The sequence below is a fragment of the Athene noctua genome, chromosome 19 (assembly GCF_965140245.1).
Source record: "Athene noctua chromosome 19, bAthNoc1.hap1.1, whole genome shotgun sequence".
In the NCBI taxonomy this organism is placed as follows: domain Eukaryota; kingdom Metazoa; phylum Chordata; class Aves; order Strigiformes; family Strigidae; genus Athene; species Athene noctua.
In genome coordinates, this window is record NC_134055.1 from 1,130,864 (window position 1) to 1,157,239 (window position 26,376).

A 26,376-nucleotide genomic window follows, 5' to 3' on the forward strand; every position below is an offset into this window, starting at 1 on the left:
TGCTTTTTTCTTGGACTCAGTAGAAGGGGAATTGAAAAGTAAAGGTTCCAGATGCAAAAATGAAATCACTAATTGAAGAACATGGACTTTTATGGCAAATAGTTTCATAACTATATTCATATTATAAGTTTAACTAGGAGAAATACTAAAAATTTGACACCAGTTTTTCACCTTTTGTGTGAAGGTGGAAATAATTAGCATTGCTGATAGAAACACAAAATTCTCTAAGTTCTCTCAGTTGTTCTAAGACCATTAATGTTTTTCCTGCTTTTTGACATGATAATGTTCCTTTAAGGGCTTTCTTTACTAGATCAATTCCTTTCCTACTAGGACAACTAAAGCCTTTCAGCTGTCCATCCAATTTATCCTTCTGGACTTTTCTCCTATCAAGATAACCAGCAGCAATGCTCCCTCGGGAGACTTGTATCAATTAGTTACAGATGAGTAGGTCCCGTGGTATTGGTGGACCAGTCAGTTGTAAGAAAGCTGTTTTGAGAACAGTTATGGCTGTTGGGAGGGTTTGTCTTTTTTGGTGAGGATTCTTGGGGATTTTTTAAATAAATCTTTTTACCTGGCAGCTGTTGAAAACCTGTGGATTTACAGATGTGCGTGAGGTAATACGGGGCAGCTTTAGACGGCTCCTTTTGGGACGGCAATTGCCATTGGATTTCACATAGTACTAATGAGGGGCCATGTTATACACAGCTAAGCAAATTTATTCCGAAGATACTTCTGGTGGAGAACATGTCATCCCAGAGATGCAGGGCTCTCAAAGTACAACAGTCGTTTGGAGCTGTTGCATAAATCTCTTGGGTCTGTCGGGGTGTGTGTGTGCCTGCTGCCACTGTGATGGCACTCTGAAATGTATGAGGCTGAATTCCAGGCGTCCCGAAGGCTGCTGGTGACTTTTTTTTTTTTTTTTCCCTGTGTTCTTCATAATATTCATTTTAATTCGCTTTAAAGAAAAGTGGGATGTAAATATTCTGTAAATGAGACTCTGGGGTGACATAGTATCAGTCTGGCGTTAAGAAGGGGGTGCAGTCTAAAGAGACACTGGGATGCCAGTCGCGATTCAGAAGCCCCTGGTGCAGCCTTTTGTACCAGCGTGTGTGATGATGTGTCTCTTGTTCCAACATGCACTAAGCTGTACTTTTGCAGTGTGATGCTGTGCTGCTCGGCAGATCCTAGAGGATCTATACAGCGTGAAAATCTTCACATCTGTCTCGTGTAAGCTTTTCTGAATTGCTTCTGTGAGTAGCTGGGCCTTACTTAGGCTCGTATTGCTCAGCAAGAGGACGTGGCTGTTGGTGGTGAAGTGCTCGCTTGGCTTTCACATGCTGTGCCTCTGCTGCCCTTGCCTGCAAGCCTTGCCCACGTGTTTCACTACGTAGGGTTCTGCATGAATTTATTTCTGGGTTTTGGGGAGGTTGTTTTTTGTGCTGTGTGAAGAGTCGGACCTGGTGAGAGCTAAGCATGTATCAACAGCATTTTATACTCTGGCCACAGCACCGGCCCCGCTTACATCCCCGGTGTCTCTCCAGCTTCTCAACATCACTGACCAAGTTTAAGACAGTGGAAAGAAACTTTATTTATTGATAATGTGAGTGGCAAATGCACTCTAGCAGGAAAGCAGGTCTCCCCAGCTGGAATGCAGACCAGGCTTCAGTTAATCCTTGCCTTAGCCGGAGAAAGGTGGTTTTAATCTATTTATTATGCATTTGGTTGTTTTTTCAGCACTGCTATATCTGCAGATGCCATCACACTGTTACAGTCTTTTATTATCCATTTGCCATATAAGCAGATGTATCAGGACGTGAAGCTGTTCTCAGTCGCTCAGGTCTAATCCCAAGTAGTGTCATAGGATCTGGTGAATTGCTTTGGGTTTAGACAGAAGTAAACGAGAGAATAACATGTCATTTTTAAGATTCTGCTACCAGCAGTCTTAGGGGTTTGTTTTTTTTGAGACAGCTGAATTTCTTTTCACTGATGTTTAAGACAAAACTAATTTGATATGATTATTAGAGAAGGGAAATTAAAAGGACAAAATCATACAGGAAGCTCATTAAAATGGAAACACTGAAATAACTGGGTAATTGGGCATTGATTCTGTCCTCACCCCCTCACTCACTTTATGAGCAGTTTTGTATTAAAAGTAACATGTCTGCAGGATGATGCTTCAACATCTGTTATTGCTGAAACAAAATGATTTGCTTGGTTTTTTTCCTCTCTGCACATTCTTCCAACATCTGCATGTGTGGATCTGTCCCGTGTATTAATCGTATCTCACACCGCTCCTTTCCGGGAAAAGCATCAAAGGGTGTGGGATTCTCTCTGGGGTTAGGAGGGGGATGTTTTGCTGTGAGATTTGGTCTTGCCCGTCACTTTTTCACCGGGTGAAGCGGAATAATGCGAAGGAGGACTCTGAGGGCTGCGAGCGTGAAGCCCCTGCACGGGTATCCTGCTCTCAGGTGGGGTTCTGTGAAACAAAGAAGTTCACAGGCTGTGGCCTGTCTGTCCCCCAAAATGTCGGTGTCACCTTACGTGATTAAAACTATGCGAACAATGTCCCTTGTTTTCTGTTCTCAGAACGTTTGCACGCAAATCGCCTTTTTTTGAAAATACTGCCCATTGAAAATGCTCAACAATTGTGTTGGGATTTTGATCGTTTTCCTCTATGGGTTGATCCAATAAGTTGATTATAAATCTATCTTGCTGAATGTTTTCTGTTTCAATCACTGTGATTATTGGGATAGGAAGCAATAGATTTTATGTTTTGGATGATTGCTAAAATATGTAAGGTTGCATGTGCCAATTAAAGATTCAGTTTATGAGTGAGACTTGCTTCTCAGTATTTGCACTATACAAATACAACTGCATAAAGGTTCATAGCAAGAAAATAGAAAAAGCCGAACAACAGATTGAAAATAATATTTTGAAATCTCTTCTGATCTCTAATTATCATGATGTTAATTGTGTCTTCCAGTCTTCAAACTATGTCTAGTTGGGAAAGCACACGCTTAAATCCATTCCTATCCAGGAAAATGCTTGAGCTTAATTTTAAGCATGTCCATAAGTTATATTAGTTAAATGACTCCTAACTATTTGCTTAAATCCTATTCAGCCTTAGACTGACTAAATATATTAGAATTGCAGTGTAAATAAGATAAATATGGGTGTTGGTTTTGCTAGGAGTTTATCACTGATTTTGACTTTTACAGTCATTTTTATGGGGTACAGCTGAAATCAGAAAAGAATGGAAATTTCGACTAATTTTTTTAATATGCTGAAATGTATTAAGTTACACAAAAGAATCCATATTATAGTAATCCTGCGTATATACAGGAAAAGAGTACCCAGCGTGCATGGCAGATGGTTTCAAAGGAAATCCTCGAGAGCTAGGATTAAAAAGCAATTTTCAGCAAGTTTAAAATGGGTCTCCATATTTGGGTCACGGATATTAACTCTTTCGTTGCAAACAAATGAGGGAGAAGTCTTGTTGGATTATTATGGCGATGTTTCTCTCAGTAAAAGCTGACCGGTGTGTACCGTGGAAGAAAAAAGTGAAATGTCAATTGATTCTGCTTCTGGTCCTGCTCTGACAGCGGGAGGTGGAGTTGTGATATGCAGAGACGTGTGGCAGGTAGATGGGGTCCATCGTTCGGCTCACAAGCATTGGCAGCCCTTTTGAAAAGAATCTCTGTAGGGCTTCAGTTTTTATCTGCCCACTGAAGCAAAGTTACATCAAGACAAATAACAAAATTGAGCAAAATGTAAAAAATTATTTTGATTTTGTTGTTCTGGACCTGCAGAGTTGGAATTTTCAAGGAATCCCAAGGTAGAAAGATGAAGGTACCCGAATTTCGTTTTGTTTCAGATTTCTGGACTGTTCCTTCTCCTTCCAGTTTTCAGTGATTTCATTGGCCTTTGGATCAGAACTTCGTGGTTTTATACCCCCGTAGAGCTGTGTGGATAATCCTGCTCCCCTCTCCTACCCATCACTTTATTTTAAACTTTCTGATAAATAATTTTTGTTGTGTTAGAAATGGCAGATATATACCTTTTTACATTTAGTAAATTATACTTAATGACTGTTTATTAAAGTGTAAAGACATTACTTATAGGATTTTTTCTATTTCTTTTGAATACAGCAAGCGTGTCTGGTATATGAGAACTAAGAAATTGAACCGCAGTACTTGTGGTCAGTCAGGAATGAGCATCAGCTCCAAGTTTTGTTGGGAAGTATGTCTGCACTTACAAATGGAAAGCAAGCCCATGTTTTCTCAAACAAATTTTAGGGGCACACTAGAACCTGATTTTTTTTAAAATTTTTTTTTTTAAAGGTTATATTCTAAAATCAACAGTACAATGCAAACCTTGTTCCAGACTGCAGCTGTCTGGTAGTGTTCAAACATCCAGAAACGCCATCATCAGTACGATGCATAAAAGTGATTGGGTGCAGATCAGCTTTGTATTTTAAGAGCAAGAGAAGATGCTGGGCTTTCAGTTGGTAAAAATAGCCCAGCAGGTTGGAGATTATTGGCTTTAACTTATACCAGCTAGTAACCGTGTTAGGAATGTCATTCACTTTTACATCAGTGCTCCTTTATACATTTTGGGCAGCATAAAGGAACCTCAAGCTTGACGTGGACAAACTTTTCTTTTGAAGGCTCCAAAGTAGAAATTCCAGTTAGACCTTAAGCAATGTCTATCACTAAGCAATGAAATAGAGCAACTGAGCCTATTTTATCGTGTTCTCAAAGTGCAACTGGGGGTATTTTGAGTAGATTTGGAAAGCTTGCTGAGCATAGGTGCCTGGTGCTCTTAAGTGAATTCTGGAAGTCGTTGCTAGTTTAAATTTCAGCCTATGGAGACGTTGATTGCGTTGCTCTTTAGCTATTATATTGGCTACGTGTTAACAGCAAAGGACAATGTACTTCTGAAAGGGCGTCATAAATGTCCTAGTGGGATAACTAACTGCAGGTATATCTACAAAATGTTAATTAACAGTGCTAAATAATAGATGTTTTCTGCAGGACTGATCCGAGGTAGACATCAGAGGTCCTATCTGCTATTCAGAAAAGAATTGTTTGATGGATAAAAATAATGTTATAAGGCAGCTTTTGGTCAGTTCTTGTAGCGAAGCTAGAGAGCTGCAGTGTACTCAGGGCTGGGTTTTAGTTAAAGTTGAGTCTGTTCTAGGTCCTTGTTCTACATCACCTCATATGGGTAGTTGACCTGTGTGCACCTTGATATGACAAGAGTTAACTTCATGTGATCTTACCAGGTGTTTTTTATGTTAGCATAATCTGTTTCAGATGATTATTCCAGCAAAAGGGAAACATCTAGTCTTTTTACTTGTGACAATAATAAGCTTAAGGAAGCGTTTGAAGTGGAACAAGGAAGGGGATGTTTGCATCGCACTCCTCTAGCATGGGAACAGCATGGGAGAGAGTTTTGAGATAGTCACTACAATAAAAATTTTATAAGTAAATGGTGGAAGTTAGTATTATAGGTTAATTAGAGGCAAAATTCCACGTTTTGGTGTTGAGACAGCTAAGGGGAGAATATGCAATCGGGAACTTGGAAATGAAAGTAACTTCTGTTATGTAATAAAAGGCAGAAGCGGTGAGGGAATGCGAAGAGAAGACTAACGTAGATGGAGTAATGGATTAGGAAAACATTTAATAGCATAAATGAACAATAGTAGGATGACACTGAATCCAAAGAGAGGAGCACTGGATGCTCAAGATGCAGATTGAGAATCTGGGCAGCAGTGTTAATTGTGTGAATGGATGACAGAGGCTTTGCCTCAGATGTCTTGCCAGAAAGGCTCTGTAGGCTTTACCTGCAAACAAAGCATCTCCTATGCTCATAACCAAAGTGGGATTTTTTTTTTTTTTTTTTTTTGAACGCTTAATTCCTGGAACCCATGTTCCCAGTGTAATTATGTGCCTTCAGAGGGCAGTTATGACTGCCTAAATTAGATTTCAAAAATTGAACATCCCGAGCTGTTGTCAACCATCACGTGTCGCCAAGTCATGATACTATTAATACTTGGGGGGGGGGGGAAAATCAACCATGATGACAGTTATCTTTGATCCCAGCGTTTGTGAATGTAGTTCTGAATTTTGCCTTGGATTTTTCAAAGACTTGCATCTTTCAAAGGGAGGCATATTAGATCAGTTCAGTTTCTTCTGTCATTGTTATCTTCCAGGATTTCTGTTTCAAGTGGTTTTTGAAAGTTTCTGTGAAGTACCAGATGATCTAAGACCTGATCCAGATGTCTTTGGATAGTCAGAGCAATCCATTTTCTTGACTTCAACAAACTTATGATCGGGTTCTAAATGAAGGAATTAGTGTTGACTTTAGAGAATAAGTTGATTTCCTTTACTCGCTGTACAATCAAGTATTCGATAAAGCAGGATTTTCTTGTATGGACTCAATTGTCTCATGGGTCAAAAGCAGTTTTTTGTCAGTGCACAACAATGGAAGGGAGGGATAAGCTTCTGCAGAGTCAAAAGATTAGACAGGTGGAAAACAGAAGCCTGAGTTCTCCTGTTCGGGGCCAAATGAGTCATCCAGAAACTACACCAAGGTGTAACTGTGAAGCAACGTGTGACACGCTGTTAAAATTTGTGAAAGAATACTGTAAAAGGGAAGATTCTCAGGTGTTTATCTGTTAGAGACGTGAAAATATTTTACCTTGGTTGTGCCCTGTTTTCAGTCAAAATAATAACTCTCAGGGAAGGAATTCCTAGTTTTCTGCGGCCTTCTTGGGGGTGACTTTTGAAAGTGAAGGTCGGTGCTGCAGGCCGGGTGTTGCACAGGAAGGTATTTGCTTTGCTGCTTCCTGCAGAAGCGTACCTGAGTGTTCTGAGGTGAGATGGCAGCGCTCCGGCAGCGGGAGTGCGAAGCCAAAAAACCATCCAGGCCTAATACTTCTTAAATTGGACTGAGGAGCTACCAGGCTGTCCTAATGTTGATAAATTCTTTTTCCAAAGCAATGTTCTGCTCTCTGACACATATGTAAAACTCTGTGAAATTATTATGTCATTGTGCAGAGCTCTGAATACTAGAAACTATGGCTCTTTAAAGTAGTTAAATGCTTTCTTACCTTCAGCAGCTCTCAACGGGAAATATTGAAGGTTCAGTTCCACTGAGTGCTTTGGAATTTCTCTCTACTTATATCTTTTTGTAGTGTACATTTATTAAAAAAAGTGTTTTCTGAGTAGATTACTGAAAGCAATACCCTATTCATATCAAGGCCATGAATTCATGTTTAATGTAACTAGTTAGACAAAAGCAAAAGCTTCCATACTGATAAATTGTGCCGTGGATGGGCTTCTCTGCACTTTTATTGATGGTGCTTTCAGTAGCAAGTTGAGGAGAAACGGATAATGAAAATTGATTCTTCTCTGCAGGTCTCTTGCTTACTGTTGGACTTTGACAGAACTAATCTGTGAAGATAATTAAAGTTCCTTTGCTCTGAATGCGGTAAGTGATTTTTTGTTTGTTTTATGGAAATCGTTAGGAGCCTGTTTGCCTCATGTAGGGAAGAAAGGTGAAAATGACAAATCGCGGAGAAGTGGAGTTGCTGCAGATTTGTTATATGACTGTACATGTTTGCAGGAGATATTTCTAAACAGCGTTCTGTATTCAGGAACACCTGCGTCTCCATTCCAGCCATGCTGATAAATGCAGTAGTAGAACACTAAGTGTAAATTGCCAGAAAAGATACCAATGGAAGCAATATTTTCATATTTCCGTCAGGACTGCTAGACTAGTAGTCTCGGCATGGTGGAGGGAATCTGCTGTTGCTGTGTGTGGCTGAGAATAAACACCTGAAGTATCAGTATAGGATCTTAACCAGAATATCATGTACAGAAGTTGGGGGGGTGATAAAACTTCTGAAGGAAAAATGTTCCCATTGGTAATGACATAGGGTGGTGGCCCTGGCTGCTACTTAGAGTAACAGTTGAGTTTCAGGTGCCATGATAACATAGCAGGAGACTTGAAATATGTTTTTACTGTTTAATAGACTTCTCACAGGAGCAGACTTGCCTGCTTTAAAACCCTGCAAATGCAGGAGCAGGGATTCTGGAGCATCTGGAATAACACCCCCCACAGCGCGTGGAATCCAGCAAATCTATCTGGTAGGCTGCTGCGGGGAGGCAGAATGTGGCTAGGAAGCAGAATGCCATGGCTTTGACCTTGTTTCAGCATCCCTTTAGTGTCCTTAGTGCATGGCCCTCTGCTGAGTCTATAATTAAGTTATGCACGTTGCTAATGACACATTTCTTATTTCTGTGAGAGTGTCTTTAAAACAGATGATATTCTTGCACCAAGGAAAACATGGGAAGAGCTGCTCTTACTCCCATTTTTTTTTCCTGCAAAGCTGTGGGAACAATTTTCTGGCTTGTAGAACAAAGAAGTTCGAACAGATTACACAGCCAACATCTGCACCTGGCTCACTTATTAAGTGAATATTTGGCACAGATGCTAAACTGCCTTCTGCCAAGAGAGCCTTGCCATACAGTTGTTCAGGATGAAGATGTGATAATGTCTTTTCCTTTTGGGTTCACCAAAGCTGTTTTCTTGAATTGTCAAAGTCAAAATTCTGTTGGAAAGGAAAATATCTTTTTACTTTTAAGTATCAGAGGATAATTAATGGTTAATCACATTTTTTTCTAACTAGCCACGTTAAGATTATGATGGTGTATCACTTTAGTTCCAATGGTAGACACATCACATATGGGTTGCCATTTTGATGGCTTTGAATGGTAATCTGACCCATAAAAACTGAGGCATAATATGCAAACTGATTTTTTTCTGGCCTGCCCTATTCTGGATGCCATCTGTGTTGGGATGGAAATGAGCCTGCTCAAAATGTGGTCTGCCAGTTTTAAGCAGAGTGGTAGTGCCAGTCACAGATGGATTTAAAAGAATAGGCTCATGTGAGCGAGGAGGAAGATTCTCCTGAGAGCAGGAAGTTTCCCTTGAAAGCATGTTATGTCTGCTAAATCCTGTGGCCTGTGGAACATCCATCAGACCTTTCTGTGGATTCTTCACATGGATTAAGTAAACTAAACGTAGTTTCTAAAAAAATCAAGATAAGCCCCTCAGCTTCCGAGCATTGCTCACCCTCCCACCGCTGCCTTGCGTTGCTGCCATCCGAAATGGAACCCAGCGCGGGGAGCTGACAGCACCTGACCCTGGCATGTGGGTCCATTCAGCAAAACCAATCACAGTAAATTATTTCATTAGTTTTGGAGACAGGTGTGTGTTTTCATCTGCCGTATGAATCCTGCTGAAGTCATAGCATTCAGAGCCCTGGGCTGCCATTTCTGAATTCCTCTCTCTGCCAGTTAACAAAGATCTGTGTTGTGGAAGGCGAGTACTTACCTGCTGCTGATGCAGCTCAAAAATTAAGATATTTAAGCACCTATTTTTCACTGCAGTCAATGAGATCTCAGTTCTATTCTACTCAATTTGAGAGAGCCTGTGCCCTGAAGTTGGAGATTCAGTGACCTTGTCTTACATGTTACCACAAGTGTCTTGGTACTATTTATAACCCAAAGACACACATTAAATTATTTTCACTGGTTAGGGATATGGTCTGTGGAAATCTCTGGTTTATTTTTTTTTAATCTCTTTAAATTGATTACGTTGTTTGAAAGACCATTTGCTTTTGCAGTAAGGAGCCATGTAAAAGAAGGCACTCATCGATGAATTTCATGTTCGTGACACACTTGAACATCTCTCTCAAGTCCTCTTTAAGCCTTTTATTTCCAGGCTAAATAAACACCAATTTCAGCAATGTCTCATCTACTCCCTTTAATTACTGCTGTTGAGAGAAAGTTTCTGCCGATGCAAATGTGCTATTTTGTCATGTCACATCAAATTGCATCAGCCTTATATTTAGGAACAAAAAGAGGGGGAGGCTGAGACAGGATGTGGCTACAAATGGAACCAAAGGGTTTTCTTAAATATAGGCTGAAAATAGACAATTGAGGCAGTGATGCTTTTTCAAGCAAAAATCCATGAAAGGGAAAATCAAGTCTGTGACGACAGAAATGAAAAGCAGGGCTGGGGGTGTGAGAAGAGGGAGTTCTAGATGGAGGCGTGGGCTGGTGTCAGGGAAAAGCTGATGAACTTCATTTATGCAAACACCCTTTGCATTGTCAGATTGGTGTGAAGAGGTTTTAGAATATGTTAGACCACATACATCTCCTCTTGTTCCTTCTGTGCTGGCTAGAGAAGTCAGCAGCCGTGCTTCCCTCCAGCTTGTTGCGGGGCGTGCCACCTGCCCTTGCCGTCGGGATTAGCTCCCCTTCAGCTCCCAAAGCTGAACTTGCTGACTGCTTCCCAACTTGACGGATTGAAAAAAAATTTTAATGAATGCTTTTTGCCCACTTCAATGGCTCAGCTTAACCCAGTCACAGGGATTGTCCCAAACACCACACAGCTTTATTCTTAGTGACTTACCTGTTACTATATGCTGCTTTGATGTAAGGATTGTTCATAGTGGGGTTTTTTTTTCCCTTAAAACACTACCAAATTCCCAACCCTACCACTGGTATGGTGCAGAATGGCTCAGCTTTATTTACGTAATTCCTCGTGCCTGTTTGCATTATGGTTGCATTTGCTAATGTTGGAGGTACTTCATCTGCCTCCTGGGTTAACCTGCAGAATTCAGAGTGTTTTCTGTGTAAGCTGCATAAGCAGAAATCACGTGCTTTGTTCTCTGTTATTTTTGCGTGTGTTTTGTAGACTTGTACCTTACTAGATGAGATTTTGTTGGGTTTCTTTTTCTAGTGGGGTAATCAAACAAATAGTAGTAAAGTTAAAGGGAGATGGGACCTAATTAAGCAGGAAGAAGTTGAAGGAAAAAAACTGGGAAGAGACATACAAAATTTGTGAATCACATCTAGCAAAATCTACTTAAACCACTGTGGAAATATATGAAAAAATAATTATTTCTATGTAGTGTATTAAATGCGAGTATCTCAGCAGGCCTATCAGAGTGTTAATATATAGTACTTAAAATATTTTTAACATGAATTAACCCTTAAAAGGCTCTTGTGCTGCAGGAGTGGTGGTGTCCGTCTGTAACAGGCAGATGCCTTGAACAACTCAGTTACTCCTGTGTAACTTTGGAGAAACTCTGCTATGGTCATAAAACTCAAACCTAGTTGTTCAAGTTGCCAGCAAACGTAAGTTTTTGTGGTGTAACAGAAATTAATAGAAATTTACACCAGCTAAGAATTTGGACTAGTGACTTTAATGTTGCCTTCGGTGGCATTTGCCTGGAGAAACTGTGATAGAAAAATGAAGTCCTCCTCCAAACTGAGTTCCAATACAGACACAATACCAGTATTCCAGATTCTTACGCTGGACATAAACTGAAATAGTGCATGTTGCCATAAATGAATTTATCTCTTTTAACTACTTCCAGCAATAACTCTGAGCTCACTAAGCTCAAACTAAATAGATTGTGGTAAATAGGCATAGAGAAAATTTGCAGTAGCTGTCCAAATAAATGTAGGAGACTTCAAACAGTCCATCATTTACTTAAAAATGTAGTGTCTCTTCAGAAACAGTATTTTTAAAGAATTCTTCTTTAGGGTGGTGAGGCCCTGGCACAGGCTGCCCAGAGCAGCTGTGGCTGCCCCCTCCCTGGAAGGGCTCAAGGCCAGGTTGGACAGGGCTTTGGGCAGCCTGGGCTGGGGAAAGGTGGCCCTGCCCGGGGCAGGGGGTGGCACTGGGTGGGCTGTAAGGTCCCTTCCCATCCAAACAAGTCTGTGATTCTATGAAAGTCAGTTTGGTTCTCCAGCAGATTTTAGCAGCTTCCCCATGGAAAAACACTTTTTGCCCTCTCAGAACTGGGCAGAAAATGATCTATTGAAATCGAATGCATAAATTATGCATGTAATACAACTTGCTTTGAAATGATGAGTCTGATCAGAGCCTGATGGCAATTAAGCTGAGTTCTGAAAGATCAGCTGTGTTTGAGAATCATCAGACCTCTTGATGCGGATGTGATCTGTAGGCGTGCTAGCAGCACCTACTTATCAAATTAGAAAAATACTATTCAGTTCTCACAGCTAAGCAGTTGGATTCTCTCCTCAGAAGTAATTGGTGATGTTAGAGGCAGTATTTTTACTCTTGTCACCAAGGATAATAAAAATGCAGTAGAAGCTTAGGAGCTTGTGTATTTACAGCATTACAACAAATGTAAGTGAAGTAGTATTTCAGACTGAAGCTAGACAGGCAAAGGCACCCATCTCTTCATGGTTAGGTATTGCCAGTCCCCCAGGACTGTAAAATATTAGATATAGCGATGCTGTAATCTAAACTCTTCATTTTTAAATTCTTTACAAGAGGAAAAATGACAACCCGTGGTGCTAAATCCACACAGACAATGAAGCTGATGGAAACGAGGCAACGCAAGATTTACCTCGGGCTTCGTGCACGAAGCTGCAGCGTGTGGTGGTCTGTGTGCTCAAGGGGCACGGGAGGCGTAGTGCTGCCAGCCCCCAGCCTGAGCAGTGGGAGTTGGTGTCTCTGGCTTGGCTGCAATATTTGGTATTCTCTCTTTTGCGATTTGTTTGCTTGTTTGTTTGGTAAATGCATTCCTGTCTGTGGCATCTGACTAGACTGTAAATGGAAGTGTAACAGACTCTAGGTGCGCTTCTGCCAGGCGTGGAGGGAGGAGGTGAGAGAGTCCTGTAGAGATTCTGGTGATATTTAAAGCATTAATTTGCATAGAATTTATTATTTCTCATTTTCAGTTTAATCCCCCTCCCAAAACTTAAGACAATCACATCTGACTTTTTTCGTACATGAGAATTAAAAACTGCCTCAGCAAAATGTGCATTTTCACAGCAAAGAATGCATTTCTGTTATACTCTTTCAAAGCAAATCACAGAAAAATTAAATGGGGAAGGAGAAAGATAAATGTTTGTTTTTATAGTTGCAGTTTGTTTTGAACTGAATAAGCCTGAAAATACTAGATGAAAACTGCAGATCAAATGAAAAGACTCCATAAGCATTCTCCAGATTGTTCATCAAAAAACCACCCAACTGACAACACCACAACAAGAAAATGTTCTTAATTAATGTCTTCAGTTAAAGGAAAAGCATTGTGGATCCCTTAAATATATTATTAAATCTGTATTGTTTAGATAATAGGATGGGGAAAGACACTTGTGCTGAGTGCTGTGTCAAATTCATCAGGGCATGTTTTAATTCTAGTTCACTTGCTGGATTTCACAGTTATTTGTCTGGGTATTGGGGTAATTTGGAGGGTTGAGTGAAGCCAGATGACTGTAATGAACTCATTTTGTGCCTTTGACTCATTCTGGCAAAAAAAGATGCTATTTATGGGGTATTTTGTATTGTTAAGACTTCTGTTCCTCCTGTCTCTCAAACTTTCTCTGGGCCACTGTCTTTGTGCCATCACCAATAATTAAATCAAATTAATTCGGCATAATTGAGTTAATTATTAGCACTGGAGGTTAACAACATGACTTCAATTGAACCAATGCTTTTATCCCCATTTTTTCTGAGGTTTCACAAAATGTAAACAAATCTGAATCATGGTTGAAACCCAAGGCAGCTCCATTTCTATCAAGTGCTTTTGCCAGTCAGAAGAACTATCCTGCCACGTTGATTCACTCGGGTGGGTGTTGATAAACGTGCTGTCTGCTGCAAAGGGCAAAGAATACTGTGGCATTCTGTGTCAACATCCAAGTACCTGAGAAAAAAAAAAAAAAGGAATATTTTAATCACCCCAGAGCCACTCAGTCAAAACCAGAAAGATAGAATAATCATTACTAACAATTCAGATATGTAGAGGATATGGAACCTGGTTTAGCTGACATACGTCAGAAGGAACTAAGACAGGTTCCAAAGATTGAGAGGATGGGTTCTGAGTCAGGGATGCTGTTGTGAATCGCTGCGCAAGACACAGCGAATAGCGCGATTCCTTGTACAAGGGGCAGTTTGAAAACTGGAAGATAGGGAGGGTTTCTGTTCCCAGCTCTGCTCTTGACTCATTATGTGACTTTGCACAAGTCAGTTTTCCAGAGCAGAGTTTCTTTTCTCAGATCCTTTCCCCCTTGGAGACCCAAGAGGCCGGTTGTGCGCCCCCGGTGTAGGCAGCGCCGTGCGGCGTTTGAGTCCCGGTGCCCCGCCGTGGCGCAGCGGGTCTCTGCGCCGGGACGCCCAGAACTCTGCCTTTGCCGAGGGCGGGAGCAGACTTTTACCTCTGGCACCCAGGGCCAGACCTGAGATCCAGCTTCTGCTTTCCACAAAGTGCACAGGGTTTGTTTTAATCATTATAGCAAGAGCTTTGAGCTGGACACTCTGAGTTATGGCTTGAACTTCACTCTATGGACAAGAAAATATAAACTTCTTTTTTCCTCCTAATTTCATCTCAGCCAGAGCTATAAATTAGTTACTCAGGATAGTGTGTTGTGTACAATCAGTTAAAAGCAAGCTCTGTGCCTCTGAAAACAAATGTTCTGCAGAGTTCTGTACAGTGTTCTTCTTGTATATCATTCTGGTTCAGTGACAAAAATAGCCAAAAGCTGGGGGGGGGGGGGGGCAGTGAAAATTTGAAGAAATCATGTCCAGATTTGTAAGAGGGTTAGTGATTTTTTTTTTTAACCTGGCCAACAGGATATCCAGGTTTTTGGTTCTACTATTGATGTGTTACGTGGAAGATTAAGATTATTATTTAATTTCTTTCTTTGTGTCTTTTGGGGGAAAGTACAGCTAAAGATTTGGTTTGCCTTTAAACTTGATTGGAGTTCTGCAAGTTCTGTATATGATGAGGATTATTTAACAGTGGATGAATTTTCTGGGACACTGCAGAAGATGGATAAAACTGTCTTGCTTGAAAACTGCTTACAAGGCTCTGGGACAAAGTGAAAGTGAGTTTGCTGCTGACATTCTGATCCGAGGTTCAGATGGTGTCAGCCTAGAAAGAAATAAGTTTGCCTTTGGTTTTGAAAAGGTGCAATAAAATGCTGCTAATAATACAATGTATAACACTATTATAGAGTGTTACTTACTAATCATGGGATGGTTATCTTTCTCAGCCATAGACAACAGTGGCTTTAAATTGTAGTTATCTCTGCAGTTATCAATTTTGTAAGAATTTTTTCAAAAATATTTGCTTTTTCATCTTACTACTTTAACTGATGTTCATTTAAACTTAGGCAATGATGGAGGGGGATGAGGGAAGTTGTATTACTAACATGGACGTTCTCAACATATGTTTTCTCTTCTCATCTAAATCATGTCCACGACTTTGCCATCCAAACAGGTGACAAAGAGCCTTCTTTCACACAGGGTGGATGGATGACGGAGTTTCTTTAATGTTTTTCTTCTCATCTCAAAATAGTATCTTAGAACTTTCTAAAATAACAGTATTTTATAATTCGTAGAGGAGAATGGTCCCTGAAGGAATGGGGAGGGGCATATAGCGCTCTCACCCTCCAAAGCCTGGAGAATGTACAAGCCTCGCATCACCGCCGGCTTTGTGAAGAGCTCTCCCTTGTGGCACCCCACTGCAGCCACCAGAGGTTTTTCAGGGATCGGTGTCCTTTCTCTAAAAACAGGTGTTGGACTTGGAACTCTTTCTTTGTGATAATCTTGTTGCTAGCCAGACTTTTCCTTTGTTTTTCTTATAAAACAGATTCTCTTCGAGCTAGGCTAGGCCATGGAGAGTGCAGTAAAGTTTTTTGGAGAAACTTGAGATGTGGCCTTTAAGACTTCAGAAATGTTCCTAAGATATGGCGGGCATCTGCCCACATGATTAGCTGTTGGTATGGTAACAATCCCCGATTAGGGAACTGCACAAGTTAAAATCCCCCTTAAGAGGCTAAAGACTTCTAGACTTAAATGTTCTGTAATGCTGCTGCTTATAAACATTTCTCCCATGAACAGGCATGTGTTTTGTTCAAGATGTGGTGGGCCAACTTCACCCGTGGGATACCCGCCGCAGGCAGGGGCTGTGCCAGGGAGGGCTTTGGCTCGGATTGTTACTGGGATTGAGAGTAAGGGATTGGAAGATGCCAACTTTCAGCAGGTGTGGGTTTGAAATGAGGAGACAGCAAGTTGTTCTTGACGCTGCTGTAAAGGACGATGCAAACTGGGAAGGACGATTACGGGGCGAACTGTGGCTGCATTATACAAACACCATCGTCACTAGTCTGGGGATTACTGTGTGTGGTTAGGACTGGAGGGGATGTGCTGCCGTGGATGGGTAACGCGAGAGGTCGTGCTGGAAAGCCCTGTTACACTGCAGGTTTGATTCCCTTGTAGGTTGGATGTGATCTAAAGGAACGTTGAGGTACACGTTTAGGCGTTCTTGTTTTCAAAAAAAAATCAGCAATTTTTTATTAATCTTCAGTCAGTCGTGTGCGTCACAGTGACTTCTTTTGCTTTTTTAAATTCTGACTCTTTACTTCCCCATGACTTTGTCCTTCTATTATATTTCTGTACTTTCACTTTCCTAAGTAGGGCCATTTCTGCACTAAGTGATAGCTGCTCGTTTGAATTATGTGCTTTTACCATCATGCTTTTTTTAAAAAAAAAAAAGAAGATAAAGTTGCATGAGCAATATGAGCCTATCTTAAAGCATAAAGATGAACTTTAACCAGTTTCAGTCTTTCCTGAATTAAGAACCGTGACAAAATCTTATGTAAGACTTTCTGTTCTTCCCATGCTTCTATGATCCATTAATGTTTTCATTAATCGCAGGCAGCATGTTTGTGCCCTTCAAAAGACCTTTTATACCTTATGCTGCCATCTGGGTATCTATCCTTTAACAAAATTTGTGATAGTTTGTGTTGTGCCCAGCTGGAAGCTTTCCAAAATTTGATGTTTGAAAAAGTCTTAGAAGGTAACATAAGCCCAGCCAGAAAGTTGTTCTACTAACTATCTAGTTAGGGTAGTTAGTAGGGAAAGCCGTGATTGCGAAGCTGGAACCAAGCGCTGGACCGTTTCAGAATCCAGTGTTTGCAGTAGAGGAGGGACTGAACAGGCAGTCTTGTTTTAAAGCTGCTGGCACCAAGATATAACTCAATTCATGTTCAGGTGTGATCTCAAAGGTAAATACTTACAGATTTGGCCACTGAGAGCAGAATTCCTGCTGACAGCAGTTAAACTGGGCAGTTTACAGCTGGGAAGATTGAGTTGCTCGGAGACTCTGCCTTTCAGAATTCTCTTTCAGCCAGAAGTCATTGGCAGAAGAGACTAAGTAGAGAAGTTTGAATTGCACCTAAACCAGGGAGATTCCTACCCTCCCACTGCTGCCTGAACTTGACGTTTAGTGAGCACGCTCCAAAGAGTATTACTCTAATTAGTCTGAGCATGCTTATTAATTATCCCAAACAGGGTAATCTGGCCTCAGTGTGGGCAGCATGTTTCCTTACCGGCGTTAGATTGCAAAAGTCTCGGTGTTTTATTTGCAGTCCTTGATGTATTGCATGTCTCTGCTTTGTGATACCAAACAGGAGTGTAAGGTAAAACATTTGCCCTGTGGCTTTGGTTGATTTATGTAAGTGGTCTTCATCATGACAAGAACTTGATGTCTTTTTATTGCCAAACCCCAGAGCTTTTGTGCCTGTTTATAATACTGTTGATTTACGTCTGTATTCAGTTTTACCTTACCATACAGATCTTTTAAGCTTTGACTCAGACCCTAAGAAAAACGCATTATAGGTCTGATTTCCAGTTGCCTTCAAATTGCTTTACACCTTGTCAGCAGTAAAGGGATCCTAAAGAGAGTGCAAATACAGATCAAAAGTAGATTGTGTTTTGAAAAACTGTGCTTCTCAGAGCCTGAAAATATGGATTTCTTATGTGCTGAGCATGCTAAGCTACCAGGTGTGCTCGGATCTCTTTGTTCAACACCTTGCTGGATTTTCAGAAGAACCACCAGATTGTACAGATTGGCTCGGTGTAACGTGGTGCTAAAACCGGCGCTGGGAAACTCCACGTTAAGTCAGGCGACTGGGGTTGGACTCGCACGCGTCCTGGGCTGCGTGCTGAGTGCCAGGACGGTTCAGCTGGGGGGAGCTCTTCCCTTTTTGTCCTTTACAGTGGACTTGCAGTAGCAGGTTGAGGGCTGGGTGTATTGCTATGGTAGTGGCACCCCATCTCTTTTCTTTTTTTTTTTTTTTTTTAAATGTGGATGTGCAAAATAAAATGGAGCTCTATTCCGCTTGAGAGATAGTTACTTTTTTCCTTTTAATCATAGTTTCCTTGTTTATACATTTAGGGATCACTCTATCGACTATTTTTTTGCACACTGGGAGCTGCTGTTCAGTTGTTTGTTCAGTGTGACTACCGAGTGCTTTTTTCAGAACCATTCCTTCTAGGCTGTGGCTCCCTGTTGTGTCAGTATAACCTGCACTTCAAGTTGCTTGTGTAATGTTCAGGTGTATTAAAGCACAACTTTGGACCCAGCTTATGCAGAAATGTCCCACGCTCTCTCAGCTTGCCCTGTTGTCATTGTGTACAGCTTTAGCAATCTTTGTCCTCCTTGAGTTTTACTAATTATGATTTTATATTTACAGGGAGGCAACTGCTGATAGTGTTGAGTAGCGTTAGGCCTAATACTGATGCTACAGAACGGTATGAGGGATGTCCGACCACTGGCGATTCCTTGTCAACAAACAGATGTTGGAGATCTGTCACTTAGCCAGTTCTTCATCCCCCGTATGTTTTACTAATATTATGTCAAGCTGACTTTGCGTTGCGGGGCTGTGCTGCTCCTGTGCTGTCAGTTGACCCTGCTTCTCCGCTTCACCCAGCAGGCAAAGCGTAAAGCAGAGAACAACAGAAATAGAAGCGAACAGAGCAGGACCGGCTATCATCACTCATGCATTAGGACTTTACAGATCATATTTAGAAAGGACAAAATCCACAACAATGACAGGCTGCACTCGTCAGAAGGGATCACGTCAGAGCAGCAGATCTTCATAAAAGCCCGGCGTACTGGAGAGATGTGTTTATTGGGAAGTGACTCCAGCATTGTACGTGCTCACCCAGACACGAGGAGGGGGATATCTGCGGGGCAGGCCGTGGCCCAGGGCTGTGACACGCTCCGTGGCTCTGTGAGAGAATGTGACTCGGGAGGGAGGAGGTTTGCTGGCCTCCCTGGGGCAGCAGAACCCGCGGAGCTGGCCCCAGCGCGGCGCTGGCCGCTCTCCTCCGACCCCCTAGGGACCCGCGGGAATACCTGACACGGAATAACCAGGCAGGGCAGTTAGTTCACTCCACTCTGCCGCGGAGCTGTAAGTGTGTTGGAGAGGTTAGAGGCCGGAGTCATAGGCCTCTCCTGTATTTACCAGCTGGGAACCCGTGAAACCTGGAAGCGGGCACTGATGTAGCCAGGCACTAAGACAAAAGAGTAAGAATCCTCCCGAGCAGCAACAGGCCACGTGGGTGTCTTCCTGGACTGATGTCAAAACATGAACCAAGATGTTTTGTGGTTAAAGAGGATTCAAGAGGCTTCCAATTTCATTCTTATTTTGGCAGTTTGATTATTACTTTCCTATGCAGAAAATTTTACCATCTCATTTTGCACAAATACCACTTTTGGAATCTGTAGTCATACTATTAAAAGCAGGTCCAGCAAAGGCACAATGAGTCAGGTTACAGAACTCAGCTATGAATTTTTAATAGTAAGTTCACTAGTGATTTTTTTTTTTTTCTTGCAGAGTCTGTTATTGGACACTTAAAGAAGGACAAATAATTTTGGCACCTTAGGTAAGTAAGATAACTGTATAAGATGTTCTGAGTTCAACACTGATTTTCCAAGATTTCTAAAATCACACATAGGTTTGAAAAAACAGCCCATTTTTTCTGCTGTTTTATGAGTACTTATACTGCTGGCAATATTCTGAAGCATCTTCCTAATTGAAACTAAACTAATGGTACTCAGTAGATGCTTTGCATTTGTTTTCCTTTGATTAATTTTTTTATAGGGTTGGTTAGCTTAATACTAATTTGAAAAATTCACTCTCTACTTCTCAGTGATTTTTATGTTTGAGTCTGAACACAGCCTGCTAACGGCCAGGGAGATAGTATGGGGTTTGGGGTTTTTGTGAGGAATTTATTTTTGAACTGTGTGTTCAACTTCCCTAACAGATAATCTGGAGCAAGAGCCTGGAGCCAGCTGCAAACCCTGGGACCAGCTTCTGGATCCCACGGGTAGGTTCAGTAACAGAGTGAACAGTCAATAGTATCAGACAGTTCTATCTCCCCATTTTTGATTTCTTTCCCCTCCAAGTGCTGCTCTGCGTGCTTGGCTTTGTGTGGGCTGCAGCGGCCGGTGGCAGAGCGTTCCCCAGCAGAGGAGCAGATCGTGAAGATAAGTTTACGGTGACAGATGGGGCAGTGGTCAGAATGCTGAGGCGCTCAGTGGGAGCCCAGCACCCTGCTGCTGAACGCTGCCTCCTGGGTGGTGCTGGGCACCTTCGCCCTGCGCAGCGTCTCACCTCAGCACGGGGAGGTGGCGGGGCAGCGTGCCAGCCTACCTTTGTGTCCTGTAAACGAGTGAAATCCAGGCCTGTCTTTGTGCCTCATTGTTATAAATGGACACAATGCTACTGTGCTGGTTTACTAGGATTCTGTAAAATCAATACTTGAAAGATCATGAGGTTTGACTAGGATAGGGAATCGTAAATTCCCGAGTTGGGTTTCTAGAGGTGTAATACTCTGAAGTAATAAGAAAACACATCTCCAGCCTGTATAGTGGGGGGAGAGAGGGAAGGGGGAGCCAACCTGTAAACACCAACAGCTCAGGTAACTCTTGCAGTTCTTTAATTAACACTCCCTGTCTCTGAAGCCTGGCTTTGGTGGCCGTTTAACTAGTCCAGAGGGATCCAGATTCTAACTGTTGAACTGTAGGGATTTACTTGGAAAACAGTCACAACAGCAGAAAACCCCATCTGAGAGCAGCAGCATCGTGGCGTCCCGGTGTCGTTGGGGGTTCAGCCATACACTGGGTCAGTTGACAAGCTTGCTAATGCGGAGTGCAAGATTAATTGGCTTTGGTCAGCCTTTGCTTCGCTATCTGAATATCATTATCAGGAATGTAAATGATTATGCAATGCGGAGAAATGCGACAATAGTCTCAGTGTCTCCTTTTATACTTGTCTCTTTTTAAACAGGGCTTTATCTAAATGCAAATGTGATTTCAGCCTTCTGATTAGGACATTATACTGTCATCCATTCCAGAAAAGCACAATTAGCAGATTATTTTATTTCTGACTCAACAGTTCTTGGTTTAGATAGTTTGTATGTTGTGCTATGCATGATATTTAAGTTATCAGAAGATTTACATTGTTAGTCAGGATTATAGCCAGATTTTGTGAGGTCAAGGTTTTTTTTTTTTTCTTGGCAGATAAAAATGGTAACATTTGTGTGATTCGAGGGGGGATGTTTTTAGAACAAAAGGCAATAGTGCAGAATCTACTGTGCTTCATTGTCCTTTTTGTGCCGAGTTAGGGGGAAGTTGCAGTAGTAACTGGGCAAATTCTCTGATGTTGTGGGGTGTACAAGTGCAGAGATTAGCCTCACCTGTTTTCAGGATCTATTCACTGTCGAGTTGTACTCAAGCAGTGCTCCGTTATCTTAGAACTTAATAGTAGGTCAGGTCATAAGACTGGTTCTCATTGAACAGCCTTTTTACCAAAATAGCCATCGAGTTTTCCACGTGCTGTGGAAATGCAAACACGGAAGTTACATGCTCAGAAAAATCCAGACCTTTGGTGATAAACTTCCCTGCAAAGCCTGTCCATGTCACAGAATTTGTAGCCTTTTTGCAGCTATGAATCTGTCAGAACTCAGGATTTTATTTTTTTTCTTTCAGTAGGGAAGCCTTTTACAGTATATATTTGATAACAAGACCCGGTGAAAACTTCAAATCTATTAAAGTCCAGTGCTTGTGGGAAGGTGAAGGAGATTTTTTCCAAAATTCATCAGTGTAAATGCATTTGTCACATGATTTGGATTCAACAGCTCATCATTTTCCTATGAAAAATTACTGCAGTGGAAAATTCCTAATTATCTATAGTGAAATGATATTTTCAATTCCATTGATCAGTTTAATCCTTCCATATTCATATGTTTACGTGACTGCTTCCTTGCTCTCCCCCACAGCTTTTCTTTATGCTGAAGTACGCTGTCTTGTACATTCCCAACACATGAAGGATCTCTGCTTTTGTGACAGGAAATCTATTGCACCACTTAAGTTTAATTAAAGCACAATGAGATATGATGAGTTTACACATCAAAGCCTAGAAACAACTTCACAGATTGGCTCTAGTCCCAAAATATATTTCTGGGATCTGTATTGAACTGGGATGTTTCACTGTATTTAGTGGGAGTCTGTGGAATACAGGGTCAGTTTCTTGGGGTCAGTGGAACTATACCAAGTCTTGCCAGCCAAGGATCTAGCCCAAAAAACCTGTGTGTTAAGTTTAGGTTCAGATCAACTTGAATCCAACTGCATATTCTAGATTTCGGTACTGGATGATAAAAACCCATATTCCCACAGGTTCTGTGTAAGTAACAAGTTGAATCCTGTGCCCAGTTCTAATTTTCACTGAGGTCAGACAGTGGAGTATAAACCCAGGACATATTTTATTCAGCCACAGAGTGGAGTGAGGGGTTAGTTTACATCGAGGTGCACAGATGTGTTTTGCTCCCTTGTAGCCCTACTTGTGTGTTGATAAGTCACAGTCAGTGATGACAGTAGCCTATCACTGAGGTAAATTCAGCTTTTCATCTCATATCTTTAACATGTATGTGGCTTTATCATTTCAAGAAGTAGGACTTGCTACTGTAGCAATTTTTTCCTTCCATAAATGCATTTCATTAAGGGAATTTTGATATTTCACAGATACTCTTTTTTTTTTTATTTCAGGAAAGCCTAATTTGAGATATAATACCCAGATCCCAACTTGGTCTACACTTGGGGTTATGGAATGAGTGTATTTTTTGTCTTATTGTTATTTATGTTTGTACATATTACATGAAAGATTAAAAAAAACCCCAAAAAACCTCTTCTGCATGGAGAATACAAAAATTATGATAATGTCAAAAGCCATTTAAGCTGGGGTTTTTATAGAGTTCATCCTTTATTTTCAAATATCCACTTCTCCTGTGGTTATTAGTGTTTTGAGACGCTGTACTCCCAGGAGACCAGACTAATTTAAGAACAGAAGTGCCATGTATTCAAATTGTGGCATTTAGTTTACCCGTATAGTGATGGGGAGTGCCCAGCCTTTGCACGAGGCCGGTGAGGGAGGGTTGTTCCCCTGCAGACCCTTTCTGTACCCTGGGGAGAGCCTCTGTCCCCTGCTGACCGTGGCAGCGTTGCTCCCCGTGTCCAGTCCTGGGCTCTGGGGCACAGCAAAGAAATCCAGTGACTTCAGATATTCTTGGTTGTGAATTGCCCAATTCAACATTTGGGTGCTAAACAAAAAAATAGCTGTATTACAGCTTGAATTTCAGAGTTGGGAATATGTACGACTGCTGCTGAAGGGAGGAGAAAAGGAAAACATTGGTTGGAGCCCCAGATAGCCCATGTGAAGCTGCTCTAGTAAGTTAATTCCTGTGCCCTGTTTCCTCGTGACGAGAGCAGTCTGCAGTCTCGGAGCCGTGTTCTCGTGTCGCTCTCAGACGCTGGAAGACACTCAGGGCATGGTAATAGAAGATTCAGAAATACATTTAAAAAGCTAGATAGATGTCTGTGGGTGCAACACCTCTAAATAGTAATCCTTACACTTCAGTAATCTTTTGTAACAGACTCTAGAAGGTGCTTTATTCTTTCGAAAAGTGACTTGATTGATCGCTGTAAAAGGCTGACAGATAAAGCTCCTTGACAATCACTGGGCCATTAACATGGCGTGCTTTTCTTTTCTGGCATGCCTTGTAGCTGTCTTCTGGTTTTTGCATTTTCCTTCTTTTTACGGCTGTATCTGTTCAGGCAGTTCTTGTTCAAACGTGTTGATAAAGCAGAGAAATATCGTTAGATACATAGAGGGCATGCAGCCTTTACTGAAAAGGTCTTGTTTCCGCCGTGTCATTTCATATGGTGAAAAATTCAAGGCTACCAAGGAAAGGCAACATGTATGTTACTGTGTTCTTTAACTTCTTGTTATGAAGGAGAAGTAAATCTAGATATTGCTAAAAAATATACCAGTTCCTCTGAAAGAGACAAACATTGACATCTCCTTCTATAAACTGAATATTGTTGTGACAGAATCCCTTGAACTGTCAGTATGTGTCAGGAATATTTCTCAGTCTACATATATTGTTCTCGTTTTTGTTACCTGCAGTGCTAAGTGCCAGGGGAAAACTGGAGGAGGGGATTTAGCACGATGTTTGTATAGTAAATGCTTCTTACAACAGGTGGTATAAATTGGCAACCCCAAAATAAGAAGGTCATACCAGTTTTTTGGCAAGTATTTTTATTAAAGTATACTTTTTATTAAAGTATTTTTGGGCAACCCCAAAATACTTTAAGAAGGTAGTACCAGTTGGACACTGAAAGTTCAGTGTAAATGGTAGGGGAGAGGGAGCCAGATGTCAGGTGAAACTAAATATCCTAAGCAGGAAAGGAAAGCAGAGGCATTTGCATAACAAAAGAAGATGATTTTCAGAGTTTCATTTGTGACACATTGTAGGGGGTTACAGAGATCACTGGCCTGAGTGAAGGGAGAAACTGAAGGGGAGGGGACCAGAATCGATCTGAAAGTCCGTTTGTATTAGAAAGGTTCCTAAGAAAACAACTTTAGAAAAGGGGTTGAGGAAGTGAGTTGGTGCTGAGAGTGATACCAAGGGTGGAGTGCGAGGCGTGTGCTGGAAGGATGCCCTCAGCTGGCTCTGCTGGAGGAGAAGCCCGGGGGTTGAACCCCGTGTTGCAGGTAGCACAGTAACAGCCCGCACACGCACCTGCCTGGGAGACCTTCAGCACTTGGCAAGTCAGACAGGCTGCTCTGCCCTGAGGCGTTCAGGGTGCCTGAACAAAAGGGGGAGCCACTCTGAACGGAGCTCTTACGATATTTGATGTTATCTGATGTTGTGTTATTGCCCCGTCATTGGAAGAGTTCAAAGCCCCATCAGGGCAGGAGGGGCTTCGAGCAGCCTGACCCTGCCCGTGGCAGGGGGGCTGGACTAGATGATCTTTAAAGGTCCCTTCCAACCCAAACCATTCTGTGATTACATTTCTGTTTTCAAAATAGGACACAGACTTGGAATCATGCTATCTAATTTAGGCGCGTAACTGCAGGATCCATATTATAACTTTTGTTTTGCTACTCCTTCAGTGTTCAGTGGAGAGGAGGGCAGGGAGTAATTTGGTCTGTATATTATTTGAGTTACATTTTGGAGCTGCTTATCCTTCTACTGGTTGGAGTGGAAATGCAGGAATATCTACTGGTTATTGAGAGTACGGTCACCCCCTGTGCTCAAATGCCAAAGTGAAATGAATCCAAACCAAAAAATGCACGGAGCTGATGCCCAGCATAGGTTTCATTGCAAAGAGAAAATGATATTTTAGAGAAAACAAGATATGAACATTTTGAAGCCTGGGGGTATTCTGATCTGTATTTTAAGCTGAATTGTTTAGGTACAGCCATAATTAGCATGTCTTGAGTGCTTGGAAAGTGAGCTAGCAATTGGACAAGTCAGACTGAAGCCATTTTGAAAAGTCAGCTCTTGGTCTATATTTCTGAATTTTTGTAACATCTTTCTGCCCTACATATGTTTTTTTTGGAAAGGACCCAATTCCTGTAGTGTGTGAGGCCAAATGGCTTTTATTAAACAAATATGAAAAAACCCAGAACTGGAATCAAACAAGCAGAATCAAAAGATTGTAGCAGTATAGAGCCAACTTATTGCCCTTGTGATGGAAGAATGGTTTTCTAATTGTTCGTGAAAGCTAATGGAAACCATATTTTGGCTGTGAATAATTCTCAGGAGGGGTCATTGTGAAGTCTTACCTCACCTCTTGTGCTTTACTGATAGAACATATCAAGTATTCAAAGGCAGACACACCCCATGAAGCTCAAAGTGCAGGAAACCACTGGTCAGTTTTAGACACTAGAGGAAGATGGGACTCTGCTTTACTGACCCCTCACTGACCTGTCAGGCGGGTGCAGAGTTGCCTTTGTTGCGGCATGGCAGTTGTGGGAGGAAGGGATAACTGGCAGAGGGTAAAGGTTATGATGACAGAATCCAGGAACCAACTAATTAAGATTTTTTCTTGCCCGCAAGACCTCATGATATCACGCTCAACTGTGTTGAGAGAGGGGGGTGTTTGAAAATTTGCTCCAGTCAACATCATCT

At 41.6% G+C, this 26,376-nt stretch overlaps 1 protein-coding gene across 14 annotated transcripts in view; it reads left to right on the forward strand.

The window, feature by feature from the left end:
- LYRM9 (LYR motif containing 9) overlaps positions 1 to 26,376 on the forward strand; it is a 49,258-nt gene that overhangs the window by 9,851 nt on the left and 13,031 nt on the right. For 5 of the 14 annotated variants that reach the window (XR_012634866.1, XM_074923050.1, XM_074923052.1 and 2 more), the window contains exons 2-6: positions 7,422 to 7,494; positions 18,591 to 18,732; positions 18,828 to 19,049; positions 19,737 to 19,785; positions 20,167 to 20,229. The gene's annotated coding sequence lies outside the window, so the exon portion shown is untranslated. The remainder of the gene's footprint in view (positions 1 to 7,421; positions 7,495 to 18,590; positions 18,733 to 18,827; positions 19,050 to 19,736; positions 19,786 to 20,166; positions 20,230 to 26,376) is intronic. The other 9 variants (XM_074923051.1, XM_074923049.1, XM_074923047.1 and 6 more) reach the window with 5 other exon arrangements.